Source organism: Argiope bruennichi, chromosome 9 (genome assembly GCF_947563725.1).
Source record: "Argiope bruennichi chromosome 9, qqArgBrue1.1, whole genome shotgun sequence".
In the NCBI taxonomy this organism is placed as follows: domain Eukaryota; kingdom Metazoa; phylum Arthropoda; class Arachnida; order Araneae; family Araneidae; genus Argiope; species Argiope bruennichi.
The window spans coordinates 62,203,187-62,224,786 of NC_079159.1; the positions used below are offsets into that span (position 1 = coordinate 62,203,187).

The 21,600-nt window shown below is 29.4% G+C and overlaps 1 protein-coding gene across 1 annotated transcript in view; it reads right to left on the bottom strand.

Moving 5' to 3' along the window:
• Window positions 1–21,243, bottom strand: part of LOC129984159 (uncharacterized) — a 56,696-nt gene extending 35,453 nt beyond the window's left edge. Inside the window, exon 1 of the mRNA XM_056093960.1 lies at window positions 21,150–21,243. The gene's annotated coding sequence lies outside the window, so the exon portion shown is untranslated. The remainder of the gene's footprint in view (window positions 1–21,149) is intronic.
• Between the last annotated feature and the right edge of the window lie 357 nt (window positions 21,244–21,600).

Genomic DNA, 21,600 nt, shown 5'->3' on the forward strand with positions numbered 1-21,600 from the left:
TACTTATTTGACCATACGTGCGTTCTTACGCATGTGACTCGGAAAATCTTAATGGACCGAAACATAGTATTGGCATGTGTTGGCCACGGCACGCATGCGTGTTTCGCACGGATGCAATCAATCATATAAGTTGAAGCCAGAAATATGTTTTTTCCGTTTTGATTTGTTACTCTTTGCACTCCTATGATTTTAACCGATCGTGCAAGGCTGCATTATACCTTTGCACGTCATCATATTTATTTAAAGGGTATTTCTGGATAGTTTAAGTTTTTATTAAGATATAAGAAAATTTACTTAGTTCATCAGCCTTTATATATATATACAGGTGTTTCCATTACTTTGATAATATGGTTTGACAAATCATATTTTACACTTTTCCCTACAACAGGACGGGTGTATGTTGGGAGAATATCTGCCCAAGCGATGATCGTGATTGTCTCCTTACAATTGTCAAGCATGAAGGTGGATCTGTCATGATAAGTTCAGCCATGTCGTGGTTTTCTGCTGAACCGATCGTAACCCTGAAAGGAAGGATCACTGGGGAGAAGTATAGAGAAATTTTAGCTGACCAGGTCCATCCTATGATGCAAAATTAGTTCCCTGCAAGAGATGGAATTTTCGAGGATGATAATGCACCTATCCATACAGTGAGACTTGCCCAATCATGGTTTGATGAACACGAGAATGAAGTTAAACATCTGCTTTGGCCCGCACAGTCACCCGACCTCAATATAATTGAACCGTTATGTTACCGTCTGTTTTAGAGCGTTCAATACGGAATCGATATCCTCCGCCGGCATCTCTTCCAGAACTTTCCTAATATCTCCAAGAAGAATGGCACAATATCACTCTAAACATTATTCAATACTTGTAGGAATCGATTCCTAGACGAATCCAAGCTGTATTACATGACAAAGGCGGTTCTACACCATACTAATAAAGAATTCTTTATAAATCTAGGGTGTTTCAATTTTTTGGCAACCACACACACACACACACACAGGGTGTCTCAAAAACCTTGTTAAATATTGATCATAGACATATACTGTAAATTACAAAGTTGCGTAAAAAAAGGTGTACAATGTTATGAAATCGATTAAAATTTTCAGGGGATTAAACTTCAAAAAATACAAATTTAAATTTTTATTTGGCCCCCGTACAAAAAATTCCCAATGAGTAAAATGTGCCCCATCCTTTATTAAGGTCATGTACAAAATTTCAGCAATTTATCACAAAAAGTCTCAAAGATATGAAATTACATAAATGCTGACTTAAACCACTTTTCGACGCCTGGATATGAGTTTGCAAAAAGGAAAAATCATGTCGGATGTTCGTGTTTTAGAGTTCGTACACAAATTAACAAAGAAAGTAATAAATAATAATTTTGCTGTTTATTGGTTCAAAAATATTAAAAATTTGTAGAGATAATAACTTAAAGGAAAGATTATGTAAAGGAAAGATTACATAAGTTTTTTTACATGTTCGTTTACTGTGCTATAAGATATTCAAGATATAAAATTTTAAAGTATTTTTCAGGAAGTATAGATTTTAAAATTTTTATTTAAAACCAAAGATATAAAGCATACTTTTATTTCCTTATGATGCATTTCTGCGTCGCGTCATCTGTACTGAAGCTGTAAACATTTGCATTTTAATTTGTGATTGACCCTTCAATAACTTTGTTTTAACATATCTTTGAGGTTTTCATGATAATATTCTGAAATTTTGTACACGACCTTATTAGAGGATGGGGTACATTTTACTCATTGGGATTTTTTTTGTACGGGGTCCGTATAAAAATTTAAATTTTGTATTTTTTAAAGTTTAATCCCCTGAAAATTTTAATTTAAGGAATAAAAGCCGTGGTCAAGGTTTTTGAGACATATATATATAGGAATAATATATGCCTGTATATATATATAGGCATAATTTATTTACAAGAGGCGCGGACAAAGCACGTCCGCTCACAGCAACAGATTAGGCAAGAAAAGAAAGAAAGAAATTATCCCTGGTCTTATATAACATGAGATATCGATTTGGAAAATATTTTTTCACAGTACTAATATACTATTAAAATTCTGATAGGGTTTTCTGACACATGATAATCACAAGCAAGGGTACACACAGTGATCTTTTAAAAAAGATTTTGTTTAGATCAGCAATTTTTATCCCTCGGAACGTGGGAACTGACTAAAGCATTTTACAAAACTTCTCTTAAATTAATTAAATAGAAAAAGTGGAATGGGATCAGGAAATAAGACAATATTTTAGAATGAAGTTAATATGGGTTAAATTAAGATAAAACTTTGTAAATTAATTAAATTGAAATTAGAGTTTAAAATATCATTACACACACACACACACACACACACACACACACACACACACACACACACACAAGGTCTGTAAAGAATAAATCTACAAATTAATTCTCAGATTTCAAGCATTTATGTTCATCTTTTTTTCTCTTTTTAACATTTATTTCGTATGTTTAATTACTTTGCGTACACTTCAGATTGCGAAAGAAATTTTGTTTATCTGTAACTGGCGTTGCACATTTTTTTGTGACTTGCTATGAGTTCGCTGAAAAAAATAATTCATGATGATAAGATTAGTAAAGTGTAGCGCATTTATCTTTCTGTACTATTAGGGAATCAGATATTTAATGATTCAGTGTCATATAACTGGCTTTTATTACAGCCCTAAAAATTTCTAAGCTTATAAAATACGCAGAAAGTGATCATGGTCACACTATGAAGCGACTTATACTTACTAATTTAATGGAATTATTTTTCGAAACCTTTTGATTTTTTTTTATGAAATAAGTGAGTACAAATATTCTAACAGTGAGCAATAAATGCATATCGGAAATCTCCCGAACTTTTTACCTTTGAAATCATTAGCGGCGACCACGTTTCGCTATATTTTGAACAAATTTTGGCAAATACTGATAGCAAACGTTATTCATGTGAAAATATTATTTCATTTTGATTGATTTCTCATTATATAATATACTAACCTACTAATAAATGTTAAGATAATAAACATAGCAAAGAATTTAAAAAATACATATAAAATCATCCAAAATTTTGAATGACATCAATTTTCTTCGTATTCACATCTGAAAATAAAAGAAAGCAGCAGCTGTATACTTTTTTTAAATAATGAGTGCTCTAGATTTTTGCTTTATTTTTAAAAATACATTTCTTTTTATCAATAATATGCATCTTCTGGAAACACCTTATCTTAATTTCTTCCTCTTCTGGATGTGGTATCCCATATTCACTTTGTAGCAAGCACTTATTAATTGAACTGAATAAAAATGCTCAATTAATAAAAATTGCACCCGCGGTTTGAAGCGTGCTCATTTTTATCTTAATTTCCTGAAACTAGATTCTTTTTTCATCCTCTCCACGAAAAAAAGATATTTAAGGAAATATAGGAAGATGCAAAAGGAAAGTATCACATTCGTAGTTTTACCTGATGATCTAAAGAGATATCACCTCGGTTATTTCTACATGGATAACAAACAGTTAATTAAAGAGAATTTATTTTCAGCCCGTTCCACTGTGCATCCACACTCCACGATTCAAAAATGATCACCCAGATAAACGCCATGACGCTGTCACACATGAAATATTTTTAACGTAGTAAATAACACCTGCTGCATACTTACAAATATGTTTTAATTACGATGGCGTATGAGGCAGCACATTTTCCTCTTGATTTCGCTTTTTTAAGTATTAGCTTTTGGCGAACAAAATGCCCTAATTCAGATGAAAAAGTAATTGTTTTTCTTCTGGCTTCAAACATGCGTTTGAAATCTTATTTGACATACTAAGAGGAAAGGATAAATTGTCGTTTTATTTATGAAAGACAGGCAAGACTACTGGATGAGCATTCTAATGAGAAGACAAGGCCATTCGCAGTCTTTCCATGTGAATTCATTTGTTGAAATGTCTATATTTTAATAGCAAAAGTTAATGATTAAAACGTGCCGCCTTTAGAAATATGTGTTGTAACTCTATCAGAATAAATTAAATAGTTTCGATAGTTTCACGACTGAAGATTTTATACATGTAAGTTTAAACTTTGTTACGACAAATTTTAAATAATAAAACCTACATGTAACTCCTATTATATGATTCCTATTCGTCTTTGTACTGCCAACAATTTTTAGAAGTTTATGTGTATCATATAAACATAAATTACGAATTGTTTTGTATAATTAGCAAATTATCTGCATTTAATATTTTGAGGATGGAGTATTGTGAAAAACATGAGGCTTTAATTACTATAAATTATTGTACCGATTGTCAAAAAGTTCGAATTGCGTCTGAAATGTTAACAGTAAAGAAAAAAAGTTGACCAGGCAGTCTGGCCAGCTTGAATACGTCGAAAATGTTGTGTTTATAATTAAAATATACAGTTTCAAAAACTACACAAGCAGCTATTTAAAGCTTTAATTCTGACTATTGCCATTAATTAATTAGTTTCGAAAAATTAGTTTTTGAGAGAGGAAGAAAGGAGTGGGGGGGGGATTTGAGTAGAGCAGACAATCTTTCTGAACAAATAACTTAAATCTTTTTTGATGAAATAAAAAAAATAGTAATTTTGATTTGACCATCATTATTTTTGCTTTATTAACAACTAATTATTTTTGGCCATCAACTGGTTCGCCGAGGATATTAGTAATATTTAATCTCAGTTATATTGATAGGATATAATTTCATGTCTGTGATACCATCAATAATATTTTTCAATAATTTCATGTCTATAATTGTGAGACATTAAAGCCGTGTTACTTTAATTGTCTTACATAGGTACTGTTTATTGTGTACACAAATTTTTCCAATGGAGATCTTCCATAACAACAAAGCGTCATTAAAAATGTAGATGTCCGGTTAATCAATTTTCTAACTTATCTTCTCTCTCTCTCTCTCTTTCTCTCTTTTTTTGTAAGCAACATGGGGATGAAACATAATCTTTTATTCTTCAACTTTCAAAAATTGGAAGAAAATTAAGTGATTTAATATTAGATGAAACAATGAAAATGATTCGGATTTCAGGGTAACGTTGCAATCTACAATTAAAAATTAGGCAAAAAAAAAAAAAAAAAACCCACCTTTAAAAAGGTTGCCAAAATTTAGGAAAAATCTGCCTGATTATTTAATTCGTATCATAAAACACACTTTTTAAAATTTTAAGATGCATAAAATCATTATTTTACAATAATATTTTCGGAAATTATCACGGGAAAATCAGTTTCATTTTTGATAAATAAAAATTCTAATTAAATTTTTAAGAAATCGCTCCGAGGTGCTTATTTCTATCTTCCAAGATATATATATATGGCAGAAGGTCTTGCCTGAAGACAGCCAACAAACACAGTTATTTTTATTAGTAGTAGAAATATGCGATGATAATTGCGGTCAACAAAGATGATTATATACAGTTTTTGTAGTTTTGTTTTCAGCAAGAGTTTTTCAAACAAATATGCACAAGGATGACCTTAGAGAAATTAATTAATTTTATAGGATCATCTACAAAAATTACGCAATTCTAAAACATCCTAATTGACGAATGAATTAGTGAGTGTAATCTGATTCTGTCCAATTTCATTTGTTTCCGCTGTCTTTCTCTCTTTTACAATAGACCTGTCGACAATGGAAACTGGACGTGACTAAGTTACGTAATTAAGAAACAGTAGGAAAAAATCAAGGGTCTCAGACCACACGACAGACGAGAGACTCAGATTCCAACAGAGATCAGCCAGAAGAGATGTCTATCTTAGAACAACAGTTATTCTAGCGAATGCTTGCATTAGTTTCGTTATCAGAGAGCCTATTACTTCGACTGTTCAGCTTAATGAAAGTGAATATGGATTAGAGCATTGTGTTTGAACCGCAAGCTATTAGATATATAGGGCTTAGATGCACTGAATGATGTCAAACAAAATGAACTATGTATGGATTTCGATGTATGAAGTGATACAATTTGCAAGATACATATTAACAATTCGGATAGGAATACAGAACAGAGGATGTCATCTTAATTTGTTAGAGATAAAAGAAATGACCTGATGACTGGTATAAAGAATGTTTTTCAATTCATTACTGATTACTTAGACAACTCATTGCGCGCATGCTGTTTCATGACATGGCGCCTGAATTTTCAATGATATAATAATAGATGAATTTTCATTTTTTCCATTACATTAGTTTTTTTTTTCTGCTTTTTATAGGATCTTTTTTGCTTGATATTTTTTGACCACAATTTATTTTATTAGAAAACTATTTAGTACTCTTAAAATTTAACTTAGATATAAAGTTGAAAACCTTTGTTATAAAGTAAGTGTAGGAATATATTATCCTTTATCAGAATGCTGCGTTAAATATTAAAGTTTTGTTTTGTAGATTTTTTTAAAGCGATCTAGAGATCTGATTAAAATGCCATGTAAATTATTTCAAACGCCATTTCCGATGCATAAGAAATAAATATAGAATAAATATGCCACAGACTTCTGGAAGCATAAAAAGATTTCTTTTTTAAAGTGTAGGAATATATTATCCTTTATCAGAATGCTGCGTTAAATATTAAAGTTTTGTTTTGTAGATTTTTTAAAGCGATCTAGAGATCTGATTAAAATGCCATGCAAATTATTTCAAACGCCATTTCCGATGCATAAGAAATAAATATAGAATAAATATGCCACAGACTTCTGGAAGCATAAAACGATTTCTTTTTTAAATGTAAATCGAAATTTGTCAACTACTTTTTAAATATTCTTGTCTAATATTTTAATGTGACAATAAGAAAATTTTTTATTACAGGTCTTTGAAACTTAAAATGCATAGATAAGTTTGGACTTGTATTTAAATCGTGTTTTGAAAAAAAAAATCTTACTTTTTCGCTAATTTAAGAAATATTTATGGTGATCTCACAAGAATTTCCTAGGTCGGCTTATTTGTATAGCTTTTACGAACATTTTAGGCCACCAAAGTAGCATTCACTTTGGAGAATTCATACCAAAATAACAAAGGTTTTATATATATATATATATATATATATTATATTGCTTCATCAGTAACATAAAAAATCATAAATTGTATGATATACGAGTCATGAAATGAAGCATCCAAAGAAAGTGTAGTCACGCAACAAAACTATCATCTTTACACAAGCCAGAAATCCTTTCTAAGAACCAAGAAATGTGAAATAATTGACGAGACCAAACATTTTAGGAATCTTTTCGATATTATATCTAAACACCATTATTATCGTCATAAAGATGTCAGACGATGACAGAGGCTAAGATCCTTTATTAACATTGGATCTAATGTGCAGAGAATGGTCTTAAAGGAGCCGACTCAATGAAAATTAATGACCTACTGTTTGCTTTGAGGTTTGATCGGATTGAAGATAGGAATTTTGTTGCCCTCCAGCATCGCATGAGCTGTATATAACCTAAATAACATTTTCTACATAGATAAAATAGTAACCTAGTAATAAAGATCAGATTTTGAGAACTTTGACCCGGGTGGAGGTTGGGGGAAGAAATGAAGAAAGTTAGACTAAATCTCCCTTTCTTCACAGACAGAATATAAAAAGCAGAAATAAAAGTAATGATACAAAGTTACGAAAGAGTCTGCGGTCTTTTTATCTGGCGATTAATCGCTGATATAGGCACCAGAAAACCGAATGCGCGTTTTGGACAGCTTTTTTCCGACTGATTAAAAACAAAATTTGACACAAAATTATAATTGTAATCACATATCAGATTTTATATATTTAAAGCCAATCCGTTTTTGAGTTATCGCGTTTGTATGCTTGTGAATGTACAGATTGATAGATGGTTAATCCTTTGACGGATTTGGTTCTAAATTTGGTACATGTCCATATTTTAGACGTTAATTTGAGTACCAAAATTTATCCATTTAGCTCTCTTTGTTTTATAATTATCGTGTTAAATTATATTCAGACATTCCAGATATAAGTCCCGATTATTTTCAAGTTTTGACAGAAATCTACAAATTTGGAGTAGAGACGCTATACTAAATTTCATCTAGCTGAGAGCATTTTTGAGATTTTGTTGACAGTAGACAAGACATAATTCCGAAAATGGGTGTTTAGGATTCAGGGGGGGGGGGGGTCTGGCGTGAGGAGATTTGACAAAATATCGAGTTCGAATTTTTTCACTATTATAATAATTTAGTATACGAGAAAGTAAAAAAATTGTGTTAAAAAACAAGGAGATGTATTATTTTCATGGCTTACATTTCTTTTTCTTCAGAATGGTAAATAGAAATCGGTTATAGGAAACCGATAGTTTCGAATTTATGATTGAAAACAGCGGCTGACAATAATATTAGTTATCTCGTGGGCGTCCTAGCATTGGGGTAGCGCGTCTTCCCCGTGATCTGGGAGTCCTGGGTTCGAGCCCTGATTTGGGCATGGTTGTTGTTCTATCTGTGAGATGTGTGAATGTGCCCTCCTGTAAAAAGGGGTTGTGCTAGCAAATGAGTGATGCGTGAGTGGCAAAGTCGTACTCTTGGCCCTAGTTGGTGCTACTAAACAAACAAGAGACGCTCCCCCACCGGCTTAAAATCGCTGCCTTCGTAACAGCGGGCTTGTCCATGGCAAGAGCAATAAGAAATAACAACATTTAGTTGTCTCAGAATGTGATGGATTTTTTATTAAACAGTATAGCTCTTATAGACATGAATTATGACATATTCTCGTCGACCGAGATAAACATTAATGTAATGGTTCTATGTTTTGATCTAAAGTTAACTAATGTATTGATCAATATTACTGCAAATAATAAAAATACTTACTGAACGTGAAAAAAAAATTAGTTTTTGAATTGTTCAAAACAATAGATAAAATAAAATTGAAAACAAATGCAATTTAAACTTAATCAAAAAGATAATAATTAATTTTTAATCGAATCAAGATATTCCAAATACCAATACACTGAAAAATTTCTATTCTAGAAAGAACTTTCAGGTAATTTTTTTCTAAAAATAATGAGTCCAATAACTGCAGATAATGTACATACGATAAATTCCATTTTTGACAACAATTTCAAAAGAAATACACAGAGTAACTACAAGGAATGAAACAGTTTGCTTGGAAACAGAATACAAATAAACTGAACAGAAAAAGAAGGAAAGAAAGAAAGAAAAAAAGAACACGAGTATTAACGGCTGAAACTGCAGTTTATGCAACCAAAGCTGTCTATCCAGACCTAAAGGGGTCAGAGCACTGAGAAAGCTTTCCAAATCGTTCTGCAAACTAGATTTAAATGACAAAAGAGAACAAGAACAGACCAACTCTCTCTGAGCTTTTGTTTCCCTGAGAACTGTTTCACCATTTTGATGAGCTATTCGCTTCACTTCATGCTATTCTTCTGTCGTTTGAGTTTATTGACGTTCTCAAGATTATTCGATTTGGGAAATTTCGTGGCATTATGTCATCTTCAATGTTTTCCCACAGAATTTTGGTGAATTTTGGCTTATTTTCCTCAACTGGATGTTGCGTGATTTTATTCTTGTTTCGTGCTTTAGTAGATTTATGTGGATGTATTTTTTTAATGCTATAATTGAAAATACAAGGAAAATTGTTATTTACCCCGAAATATTGCTTTATTTAATAGATCATATCTTTATTTATAAATCCAAAACTTGAAAAATCCTTTAATATCTTTCCAAAATTCGCACTTGTTAGTTAAATAACAGAAAAAAAGGATTAATGCACATTTAAGGTTGAAAAAAGTAGTAATAAGATAAAAAAAATGATTCTTAATATAAAACTTTGATCATGGTGAAAAAATCAAAATTTCCAATGTTTTTCTTTTGAAATTAACTATTGATTATACTTAAAATAAAATTACAACATAACTAATTTAACCTATTGTATCGAATATTATATTATTAATCCTTTTGGAGAAATATATACATACATATGATGACGAAATGAAGATTACTAGTAATTTTTTTCTTTTTGTATTAGTACGTTGAAGTCTTTAGATTCATTGCTAATTAGTCACCTCAGGTGATCACAGCCGAGGCTCATAATTCTTTAAAGACAGAATAAAAAGCAGTAATTTACATCGTACAGTATTGTTTCAAAGTTGTCATTTATCCGAAATTCTTGAAGTATAGAATAAGAGTTAATAGTTTACATCGTGTGCTAATTTTTAAAGTTGTTTATACTACTTTATATTAATTGATAAAAAATAAAATAGAATAGAATCATGTTATAATAAGCTTGAATTAAAAAATAAGAATTATATGTTTCAAAGTATTTTTATTAAATAATATTTGAATATCTATTAGGATTTAAATGTGGTGAAAAACAAATCAATCAAAATATGTAAAATAAGCACATATCAATGTAGTCAAGTTCTCACAAATTAACTTTTTATCCCATCTTATAAATCACCTTTGATGTGATTTTCGGTTCTTTATATGGAATTTAATTATTTTGAACATCTTATCGTTATCAAACAATGATGTTTCGTTACTAAAGGGCGCAGAACAATCCCAGTAGTGTTAAAAATTCCCACAAAGATTATAGCATCAATATGGCAAAAAAGAATACAAAAAAATAATTAAGAAATGATTTCAATATATTTCATCAAGGATACCAAAACTAAAGCTACTGTAATTGAGAAAGCATGAAAATCATTTCTATTTATCACAAATGAAAAGGCTGAATACAAAATATCAAACTAGCTTTCAACAATCTCAAGCTCTTTGAAAACTTATGAAAAAGCAACAGACTATTACTTCTTGAAAGTGCTTTTTTTTCACAATAGATATGACCCTCAAGACCAATAGGAACAATAGAAATTAGTTCGCATTTTCTTTACGATCATTAAAAACAAGTGACAGCCCCGCCCGTTACAGAGAACTACAGAACACAAGCAAGAACTGTTTCTACTTCATTTAGAAAAAAAAAAAAAAAAAACTGAGTTTTGATCGACATTCGTTTTCTTAAAGTGATTTAGGAGCAATACAGGTGTTCCACTGTTCCAGACGATTGGAATAGCGGCAGCAATGTCACGATCAAAACGTTATATTTCGTTACTTCCTCGTAATCGCCATTAGCGATTAGAATCACGTGCAGTTCTGGAGCTGTTTTGGGGGGAGACCCACGCAATGGAGCAGGATGAACTATGCCAAGAATTTCCTTCAAGGTTCTGAACAAATGTTGTTACTTTTTATTTCCTGTTAATCTGGTAGATAAGAGATGGAAACTAGAATGACAGTAGGCGACATTGAAACACTGGACTAATTTGATTAAAAATGTAAATCAATATTTTTTTTTAGTTTATCTTAATAAATTCATTTTTTTGTTTAGAAATCATTACATAAATTAATCGCTAATAATAATTATGAAGATTTTTTCCCCAAGTTTACCTTCAATAATTTTTTCTTGTGTTTTGTTAAGAGAAATGATTGCATAATTATATCGTTTGGTTTTAAAACTATACGACAATTTCAACATTTGAATAGTGAGTTATTTGAAATTAAAACTTCATTTCAGAATCAAGCATTTCTTGACAAAATATATATTTAGAAATTTTATTGAAATTCCTAAGGACATATGACCGAATTGATATGTATTAACCTATATATTCATCTAATTAGCACAAAGAAATATTAAGGAATTTCATAAATTTGTCACATTATAGAATTTTTTTGTCAGAAAAGTCATTTAGCTCTTCATTTTTCTATCGTTCAAAATAATTTTCTCGTAATTTTAAAAATCAATTTGGCATTCTGTTTCATAAAAAAATGTTTATAATTTCATGATAATTTTTTTAAATTTTATTCTCAGTTGAAATCAAGGCAATTTTAATCAGCGAAGCTGCGTATTCCTTGCTTGTATGGAGATTGTGCATCTGGCCTCATAGGCCCGGATAATTTTTTAAAAAGGAAACACAAAAGAGCTTATTATGTCCCTATGCTGTTAGAAACACAAAAGAAAATTTTCAGATAAATATCATTTTTGAAATTCAATATTTAAAAATATTTTAAACATGAAATGCTTAAAAGATACTTAAGAATTATTTAGAATTAAAAACTGAGAAATACAAAACTTAAGAAGTTTAAATTATTATTTATTGATAACAAAATAAAATTATATTACGGAATTTGCAAAAAATTGGTTCTGATCTTCCTTTTAGCAATGCAATTATGAAATGTGAGCACGCTCTCTGCGCTTCACAGGCCCTAATATCAGTTTTCTGAGATAAGAATATGGAACAAATTCACAAAATCTTTGTGGTCAGCTTACAAATGATTCTGAATGAATCATCTGTAATCAAATTAAATTTTTCCACATAAAACAGTTTTTTTGGATATATTTTTAAAGCAACAAGTCTCGGAGACTCGATGCGCATCCTATCAAATTAAAAACAATATTTTAAGCATGGAAATTGTAGTTATAAAACCAATATTTCAGCATTAATTTTAATATTTTACGAAGAACAAAGAAAATTAATCAAATAATTGAGAAAACAATTGCTATTGCCTGTGGCCTTATTTCATTTGCATGACTCAGAGAATTCATTGAACCTATGTGATACTTCGTCGCACGCTTGCATCTTTGTAAAGACAACGTACTTTTGAAAGCAATCCTTTCCATTACATTTCTACTTTTCTGAAATGAAATTCTATTGCTGATATTTGTGCCATTATTAATATTTCCCAAGCCTTCATTACTTTATTTTATCTTTAATGCATAAGTAAGTTTTATTTAAAGTCACAATTATCTTTTAAACTGCTAAAACATTATATGAAATGAATTTTTCTAAACGTTCAACTTAAAGAATGATAACTAATTAACAAAATAATCCTATAATTGTAATATAATTAAAATTAAGTAAAAATAGAGAAAATAGACATAATTTTAAAAAATAGAAGAAATTAGCAATAACTGAAAATCATGCTTTTTTTAAAATTTTAAATTCAAATATGATATGCCAGGAAAAACAACAGTTATGCCGCGTTTAATATTTATAATCTGTTACTATATCATATCCGAATATTGTTAATTTTGTTTTCCTTGCTACTTGATTAAATCACACGTTCTGTTTTGGAATGCAGTGTTTTATTAACGGAACATGGATTCATGGAAGCCGGTGATGCCGAAAAGCAAGATAGCATTGACTATTTGGCATCCATTGGCGGTTGAAATCATCCATTTGACATCCATTGGCGGTAATTTTTGATGTATAATCTATTCCCCAGTGATTGGTAAAAGGGCATTAAATGATACTTCAGTGATATTTATATTTCTCACAAGAAAATACAAAGTTTTTTCCGTTCAGACAGTAAGAAGTTTTGGCAACATCATTTCCTCTTCCATTATTCTAAATAATCTATTGTAGTAGTATTTTTTTTATTCAGTTTTAACTAAGATTACACGAATGCGACAGTTTTCATTTTCAGAAAACCAAGGCTTAAAAAATACAAAACCAGATCTCCTGATTTAAACTAACACAGCATATTTACCAATAATTTAAAGTATCGTTATATGCATTTATTTTTTATATTAACTTCTTAAATAAAGCTAAAAACTACGATAATCTAAAGATAAAATGATTATTATCAGGATAAGTATTTTCTACCATTTATGATGTTTAGATGACTGAAAAACTTATCTTTAAAAATCTGAGTTTTTTTATTCATTTTTTTTTCTACTGACACAGTTTAAATAATATCTCGAAATCACAATTTTTAAATAAAATACCAATTTTATCAAAATATTAAAATGTATTTAGCATATAATTCTTATATACCACCATCTAACAATAGTTAAGTTCTATTCATTATGAAGTATAGCACAAGATTATTTCTGCTTTTGAATTAATACGATTACAGGTGGAACATTAATGTTCCTTTAGTAACGCTTCAGTTGTTGAATTGTAGCAATCAAAGCCCTACGGCGTTCTGCTTAACAGACACTTCAAGGAGTTTCGAGTTATTTATGCAACAGAAAATGCCGATAACCTATTTTCAAAACAAAAGCTTACCGAAAAAAATCGATAAAAAATATAAAGGATAAGAAATTGCAACTAATCTCTGTCGTAAGCTTTGGAAAATGTCTATGAATGATTTTAAATTTTAGTTAAATCTTCTAAATTTTGAAAATAACTATATTCTTATCTTTAAAATTTAAGTGAATTTTAAAAAGATTTAAGAATAGAATGCATCAATGATAATGTATTTTTCGTAAGCTTTAGTTCATTAACCTTTAGTGAATTCTTATATCAGATATAGGAAATATATTCATTGTTTATCTGTTATTTGGTAAACTCAGTTTATACGAAGATAATGGGCTAAAAAGAGTTTCTATAACGGATATGGTTTTTTTTTAAATATTTTCTTTCGCTTTTAAATGTTATTTTTGTATAAATATTCGCGATGTGGTTTCCAAATTCATTTTTAGCAAACAATTTTGGAGATAAACAGATTTAAGCATAGAATGCATTAGTAATGAATAGATAAAATATATATAGGTATCTCCTTGAAAAAAGAATGACGCCTAAATAAATCGATATTTTTTTTTTCTTTTCGAAATTTTATCACGTATTTCTTTAAAGAAAAAAAAACGGGGGCTAAAGTAACATGTAGTTTTCCCAAGATTTTTTTAATTCGTTAGTGATACTTTTCTCTATATAAAAAAGATGTCGTGACTTCAAAATTACTATCCTATTTTTTTGTCTTATTTTAAAATATTCTTCAACAATTCCATTTTAACCACGCTTTTGATTGGTTCTTTATTCTGTTAAAATATTTTATATTTAATAATTGCAATTTATACAAAGAGTCTTCGAAGAGAGTTTCGAAAATTCTCAAATTTGAAATCCATTATATTTATGAATAGTAAGGGTTTTTTTCCAATAATGATTTGCATTTGGAATTTTTCCTACTAAATGAAAACATCTCTCTTTCACTTTATCTATAGTGGAATAAATTTATGTGACATCACAGACACATGGTAAACTGAGTATACCATCTAGACCTAGAGGATCTTGCATCTGTGCAATGGATTATGAAGTTGCTTTAACGTAGCACGTTTAACGTACCCACTAGTCTGAATTAACTTCATGAAACTTATATGCGTGGATTCATTCCTTAAATTTATTGGGGCAATACATCATTTGTTATCAAGATACAAGGAAAAAATAAAGATTATTGGACTATTTTATTGGTATAAAACCTTTCTGTATGTTTCCTTTTAAACTATGTTTTTTGTATGACAAATTTGACCAAAAAAAATACCGCCCCCAAAAAGAGGGAGTTTGGATTAAATTCAAATCTAGAAGATTCCGTTCTAACTTTATAATTTAATAAACAAAACTATATATAGTAGATTTTCAACGATGCAATACTGCATCAATCTGGCATCTTTTCTAGTGTGGCATTTTCAGCAGGACAGATGGGTATTTTTAAAGGGAAATAAAGTTATTGTACGTGGATGTTAGTAATCTAAACAACTGACTGCTGTTCAAATTTTGAATTATATTACATATAATATAATTTTGTATATTTTGGGTAATAGATAATGATTTTGATATAAAATGACTTTTTAACGAATCTATAGTAATTTGGTAACCCTCTGATCTGATACTGAAAGTCTACAGCGCATTACTATCCATTTGCTGTTTTTTTCAACTTCTCAAGACTTTCGGACAACTTAATTCTGGGAAAAAAAAAAAAAAAAAAAACTGATGCGCAGTAAAATGAGCTGTTCCAGATTTCTATATTAGACGTTGACTTGCGTCCCGTTAGACACATTTTCTTTATTATTACATCTATTTTGATATAATAAACGTCTCCGGACGCATGCACAAAAGTGCTCCGGTTTTCCGTATCTGAAAAGAGTCTTTATTCATATGTCTAAAAATATACCAGGAATATAGAGTTGATACCTTCTTTGTAAATCATAATAAAAGTTTGTTTTGATGAAAAAAAGAGAAAAACTCTTGGATACCTTCTGACAATCATTGACAATTGAATCATTGTGACAGCTATGCATTGAAAAGAAGTTCAATGAAGGATGATTTATGGATTAAGAAGCCATAATTCAATTTATTAATAAATAAGATTTTCATACGGGATTAAATGACATCACTGGAAAAAATGCAGCTAATCATTTTGAAATGCAAGTCTGTAAAAAGTAATCATAAGTCATTTTCTGTGAATGGCAGTAGTTATAGTTGTAACTAATTAGTTTCTGACAGTTACAGTTCTGCTGCCGGTAGAGAGCAGGATTACTTTTTAAGTAAACTTTTAAAATTTTTTCTTCGTTTTACTCAGCTCTAGTTAATATTAATGGGTAAAAATTTCAGTTACTGTTAAAAATAGCAAAAATTTTCATTTAAAGTCTGGCAATTAGAATTACACATCTGCTGCGATTTCGGTCATTTGCATTTTTTCCCCCTAAATCATTTAAACCATTACTCAAAATACCGAAGCGGCAAATTTTATTTCGAGTCCTGTTTACGACTTTAAAAATTTTATTAATTTGTTTATTGATGTTTCTATTAAATTGTTTTTGTCTTTAAAAACGCAAGCAAAGTGGTAGGGGAAAAACTGCTCCTATTTTTAGTTTTTCCTAAGAATTAAGAGGCGAATATTATAGAACGGAATAATTACAAATCAAAACTTCTAATCAAAACTTTTATATTTTTATTAATTTGCTCATATTGAAGACCAAACTCATATATAGCATTTGTAATTCATGACTAAGCCAATGAAAAACTATTTTTTTAAATTAAAAATCATAAAACACACTAGATAATTCTGATTGCATATGAGAAAAGCCATTTCTGGTATGGAAAAAGTATTTATGTATTTAGAAAATTTTTTCTAAGTTAATGTTTATATTTTATTCTAAATTTAATAATAATCGTTGTTTGTGATTCACAGAGCTTATACAATTTGAAAATCTAACCTACATTGACCGGATATAATTTTTAATCATTTTTCCTAGCTACGATAGTAAAAAACCGATTGATCCATAGCAGGCCTCTATATTGTGTCAGAAATAAATTGCTGGTGACGATGTTTTTCCGTATCATACTTTAAATGACTCTGATTCCTCATTTGATTGATAAGATAATTTATGATTGCAGTAATAACTATGGCTTAAATAACTTTTTATTGCGCAATTATTAATGACTATAAGTAGCCAAATATGAATATTGAATATATGAAATAAAATTAATGATGGTCGAACCTGAACGACTAATTTTGGATGTCAGGGAAAAACTTGCAAATATTTTTTTTTAGTTATAAATTATATTAGAACATCCAGATACACAAGAAACGAATCAATATAAAATTATGAACACAAGTAAAGTAGCATGTTTGAGCAGCAAGTTAACAATTTTTCAGGAAAGGCTTTCACAATTTCAAAAATATGTGATCATATAATTAATTATGCGACTTTATTAAGAAAAGAGAGTATCTGTCTTGGAATCTTGATATGATAATGCTTTTTTTTTAAAAGCCGGATAGCCATGCGATTATGAAAATACAATGCACAATACAGAATTTTTGAGCCACGCAGCAATTTGCCGTTAATTTCTGGAGTGAATTCAAGGCCTGCTGTTTTTTGGCACGCGTATCCACTATTAAACCGGAATTTCTTGATTTCTTTTTCTTAGACTGCATGGATAATTAATTCCACTACGTCGGAAAAATATACCGTTTTTTCCCTTCCTTTAACTGGTGAAATATACAGATTTAAAAAAAAATGAAATTTCACTTCAAAATAAAACTAGGAAAGGCAGAAAATTCTCTAAACAAATAAATGCATATCTTCGTATCAGATGCTTATATTCCAATTTGATTCCGACGTAAAGAACGTCGCAAAAATGCCATAGGATCTTAATTTTATTAAGGAGCTAACTGGCGTTTTTAAGTTAATTAGAATATTTTTATTGATACAATGAGAGGAGGGTTGTCAAATAGCAAAGTAGGCAACTGTCTATGTCTCCTGAAATTTGACGGGGTGGGGGGGGGGGCTATAATCTTGGGCTTGAGACCGCAAGATTTTTTTTCCATTACTTTCAATGAACAAATTAAAAAAAACGTTCGTTTAAATTTCAGAATATTATATTATAGGTTTTTATTTTTTTTATTTTGTCCTTTACGAAATATATAAAAAAATATGTCTTGTAATCGTCAAAAAATTCGAACTTGAAAGCTTGATGAATCATAGCGATTTAGACCTCCCTGTGAGTCTGAAAAACACATTTTTGAAATTATGTCTGTCTATCTGTGAACATGATAAGTAAAAAACGCTTTGAATGAGGTGGATGAAATTTGGTATATGGTCTTTGCAGTAGCGTACTCGATTTTTATCAAATTATTTACGAAATCTATTCGGAAAAAGTGCTTCTATCTGGATATAATTACTACGGTAACTAAAAAAACGAAGTAAGCTGGATGGATACAATTTGCCACATAGATTAAGTATAGATTTACATACAGATTAAGTGTAACAGTTTAAATGTAGATATGTATCAATTTTGGAACCAAATTCATCTGGGGATTGATCGTGGGCGAGTCCATATTTTCAAAAGCACTTAGACGTGATAATTGAAAAACGCATTAACTTAATTATATGAAATTCAGTATGTGACTACAGTTGCAGATTTGCGATAAATTCTGGGTTCAATAAATCGGAAAAAAAGACGTCCAAAATACACATTCGGTTTCCTGATACTTGTTCATCAACCGCATTTCAGTGATTTATCAACAACGATTGCATTCTAATTGCATCTTTAGCAATTATTACTCTCTAATTAATGGAATGCGATTAATAATACACAAATACATATAATAGAAAGTGTAAGGGAATGATTCGAGGAAACCAATGCATTATTTTTAAATTTAAACTTTTTTTACAAGATACTGGAACCATTTCCACTGAATTTCTTTTTACACGCATTTAAATATATTTTTTTATTTCGTTATAATAATTGTCCACTAAAAATTGTATATCTACAAATTAAATTAAAATAAATCAAAAAATTTGATTTTGAAAATCTGAGAATGGAAAACGGGCTCCGAAACATGCATTATCTGACGGTTCTTATTTCAGTCCATCCTAGATGGATATATTGAATAAGGAATTCACTCCAAAATACACATTTTGAGAGACAACTGTTTTCAGGAAACTGTACTCCAAAAATTCTAATATTGCTTTGTTAAAAACTAATTATTGCGTTACATGTAGGCAGTTGCGTTTCAATAACCAATTGTTTCAATTTTGCAAGATAAATTACAAACACTTCAATGCTGTTGTCAATAATGATTTTAAAACACAATCATTGGCTCCCCGTTCTTTAACTGCTGTAACATCATTGTAAGTATCATTGATTTAAAAACCGCTGCAATATATACTATTAGAATAAATTATTAATTCATTTTATCATTTATCAACGTAATAATAAAATAAACCATTATTTTCATTGAGAATTCCTATTTAGTGAGATCCACAAACGCTGTAATTTTTCTTTTACCACTCAGAGATATTTTAGAGAGAATTTGATAGGAAGTATAATAGTTACTATAACATTTCATTTTCTTGATATTTGCATTTTCATATAATTTTAATTATCATATTTATAATAATGCCAATTTATTTTGATTCGAATAAATATAATTAAAAAGAATTATATTTATTCGAATTATATGAAATTATCATTTGTCAAGTATAAGCTTGTTGACAAATGAAATTTCTTTCACCATAACATGAGATATGTTTTCAAGCATCAGTTATTTATGATATTATTTAACTCTGGAAACCGCTTACCTTCAATACTCCACTGATACTAATTAATAGTTTGCAAGTGAATTTTTTCTAAATACAGTTTGTAACTATAAAGTCTTTATCTGGAAGGCGGTTTTTAATATAAAATACATATAAACTTGTCCTATTTTACCAAAAATTTTTCAATACGCTTCAGACTATCACCTTTTTTTAACTACCTAATTGAATAGCTTGTAAAAAGGAGTAATAAAAAAAGAAAAGAAAACCAAACTATGTTAAGCTAAAAAATTTTTCTAGTTTTCTAGTTTTTTTCATGAAAGTAAGTTGAAATGCTGTGAAAACATGTTTTTTTTTCGTTGATGCAAAATGTTACTTATTTTACATCAATGCTAAATATTTTGATATCCGCAGAAAAATCTTTCTCAAAATTATAGTTTAAATTAAGATAGGAATAATTTGTATAAAAAGGAAATACACACTTTTCCATTAGAATATTCTGTCTCATAGAATATTAATTATTTTAATCAAGTTTGATATTAATAAAGCTTTTAATTAAGCATATTCTTCTACCTAATGGAGCAGGAAAAAATTTAAGTAAACCAAAATATCAAATTTTTATCATATATAAATTTTTTTCATTAATCTTTTAAATTTTGAAAGTGTTGACATATGTGATTAATCAAAAACATAAATAGAAAGATAATAATAAATAAGTTATGAAAAATTATTTACATTGATTCAAAGTATCATTTTTAAAATAAATAAAAAATGCAACAAGTAATTTTTGTTTCTATTTTATAAAATAATGAAATGGCCAATAGTATTAATAAAAAAAGATGAAAAAAGTCTTTCATAATTTTTGAAATTTTTCTTTATATTATGCACAAAAACCCAAAAAAACGCATGAATCAATCAATGTACAAATTTTTTTTGATGAAGCTTCTTTCGGAGGACTATTCAGGAAGTATTTTTTTAAATAAATAAATAACAAATATCAATAGAATTTTTCAAATTTCAAATTTTTTTTCATGCAATTCAAATTTAACCCAGTAATCTTCAAAACAAATATATATTTTCTTCATAATTTCTTAAAAATAATGAAAATTCTTTATTAAACATAGTAATAAATGCACCATAGAAAAATGCATTCTGTTTAGCTTCTGAAAAATTAACCGAATTGAATTCGGTGTAAAAATTTCCTATTAAAATCCAAAATTTTGAATTTGTACAGTATTTACAAACATTAATATTTAATTCATAATTTTTGTATTACTCCATAAAATACTAAATTAGCAATTGTTAGAAATATGTAAAGAAGTTGCAATTAAAAATTTTTTTCTCCTTACCTTTAAAAATTCCTCAAATCATGCGTAAACCAAGAAAAATTGCGAATCCGCCAACACACAAAATCTTAATTCATGCTTTTCGTGCGCGGTTCGGAAGACGAATGAAACGAAAGCGGTCGTGTTGAGAGGCGACCTACTTCATTCACCGCCAGGGGGCAGTTTTCGATGCTTCCATCAGTGGGCTAGTGGGACAGCCTCATTTTCTTCTACCGGCGCATCTTCTTCGTCAGAAGGGCCGTGATATCCTTACCTAATCTTAGCAACTCCCCCAGGCGAACACGGTATTTAAAAAAGAGTGCCCGGATCTATATTGTTTGTCATTCTCGCCTCTGCATAGACAGGTGTGCAAATGACTCTACAATCGCTCAAAGGGATGAAAAGCAGTTATATCATTTCCCTCACTATTTGTTTTTCTTCCTTTCTCATAAATGCCTGTCAAGTCATTAATTTG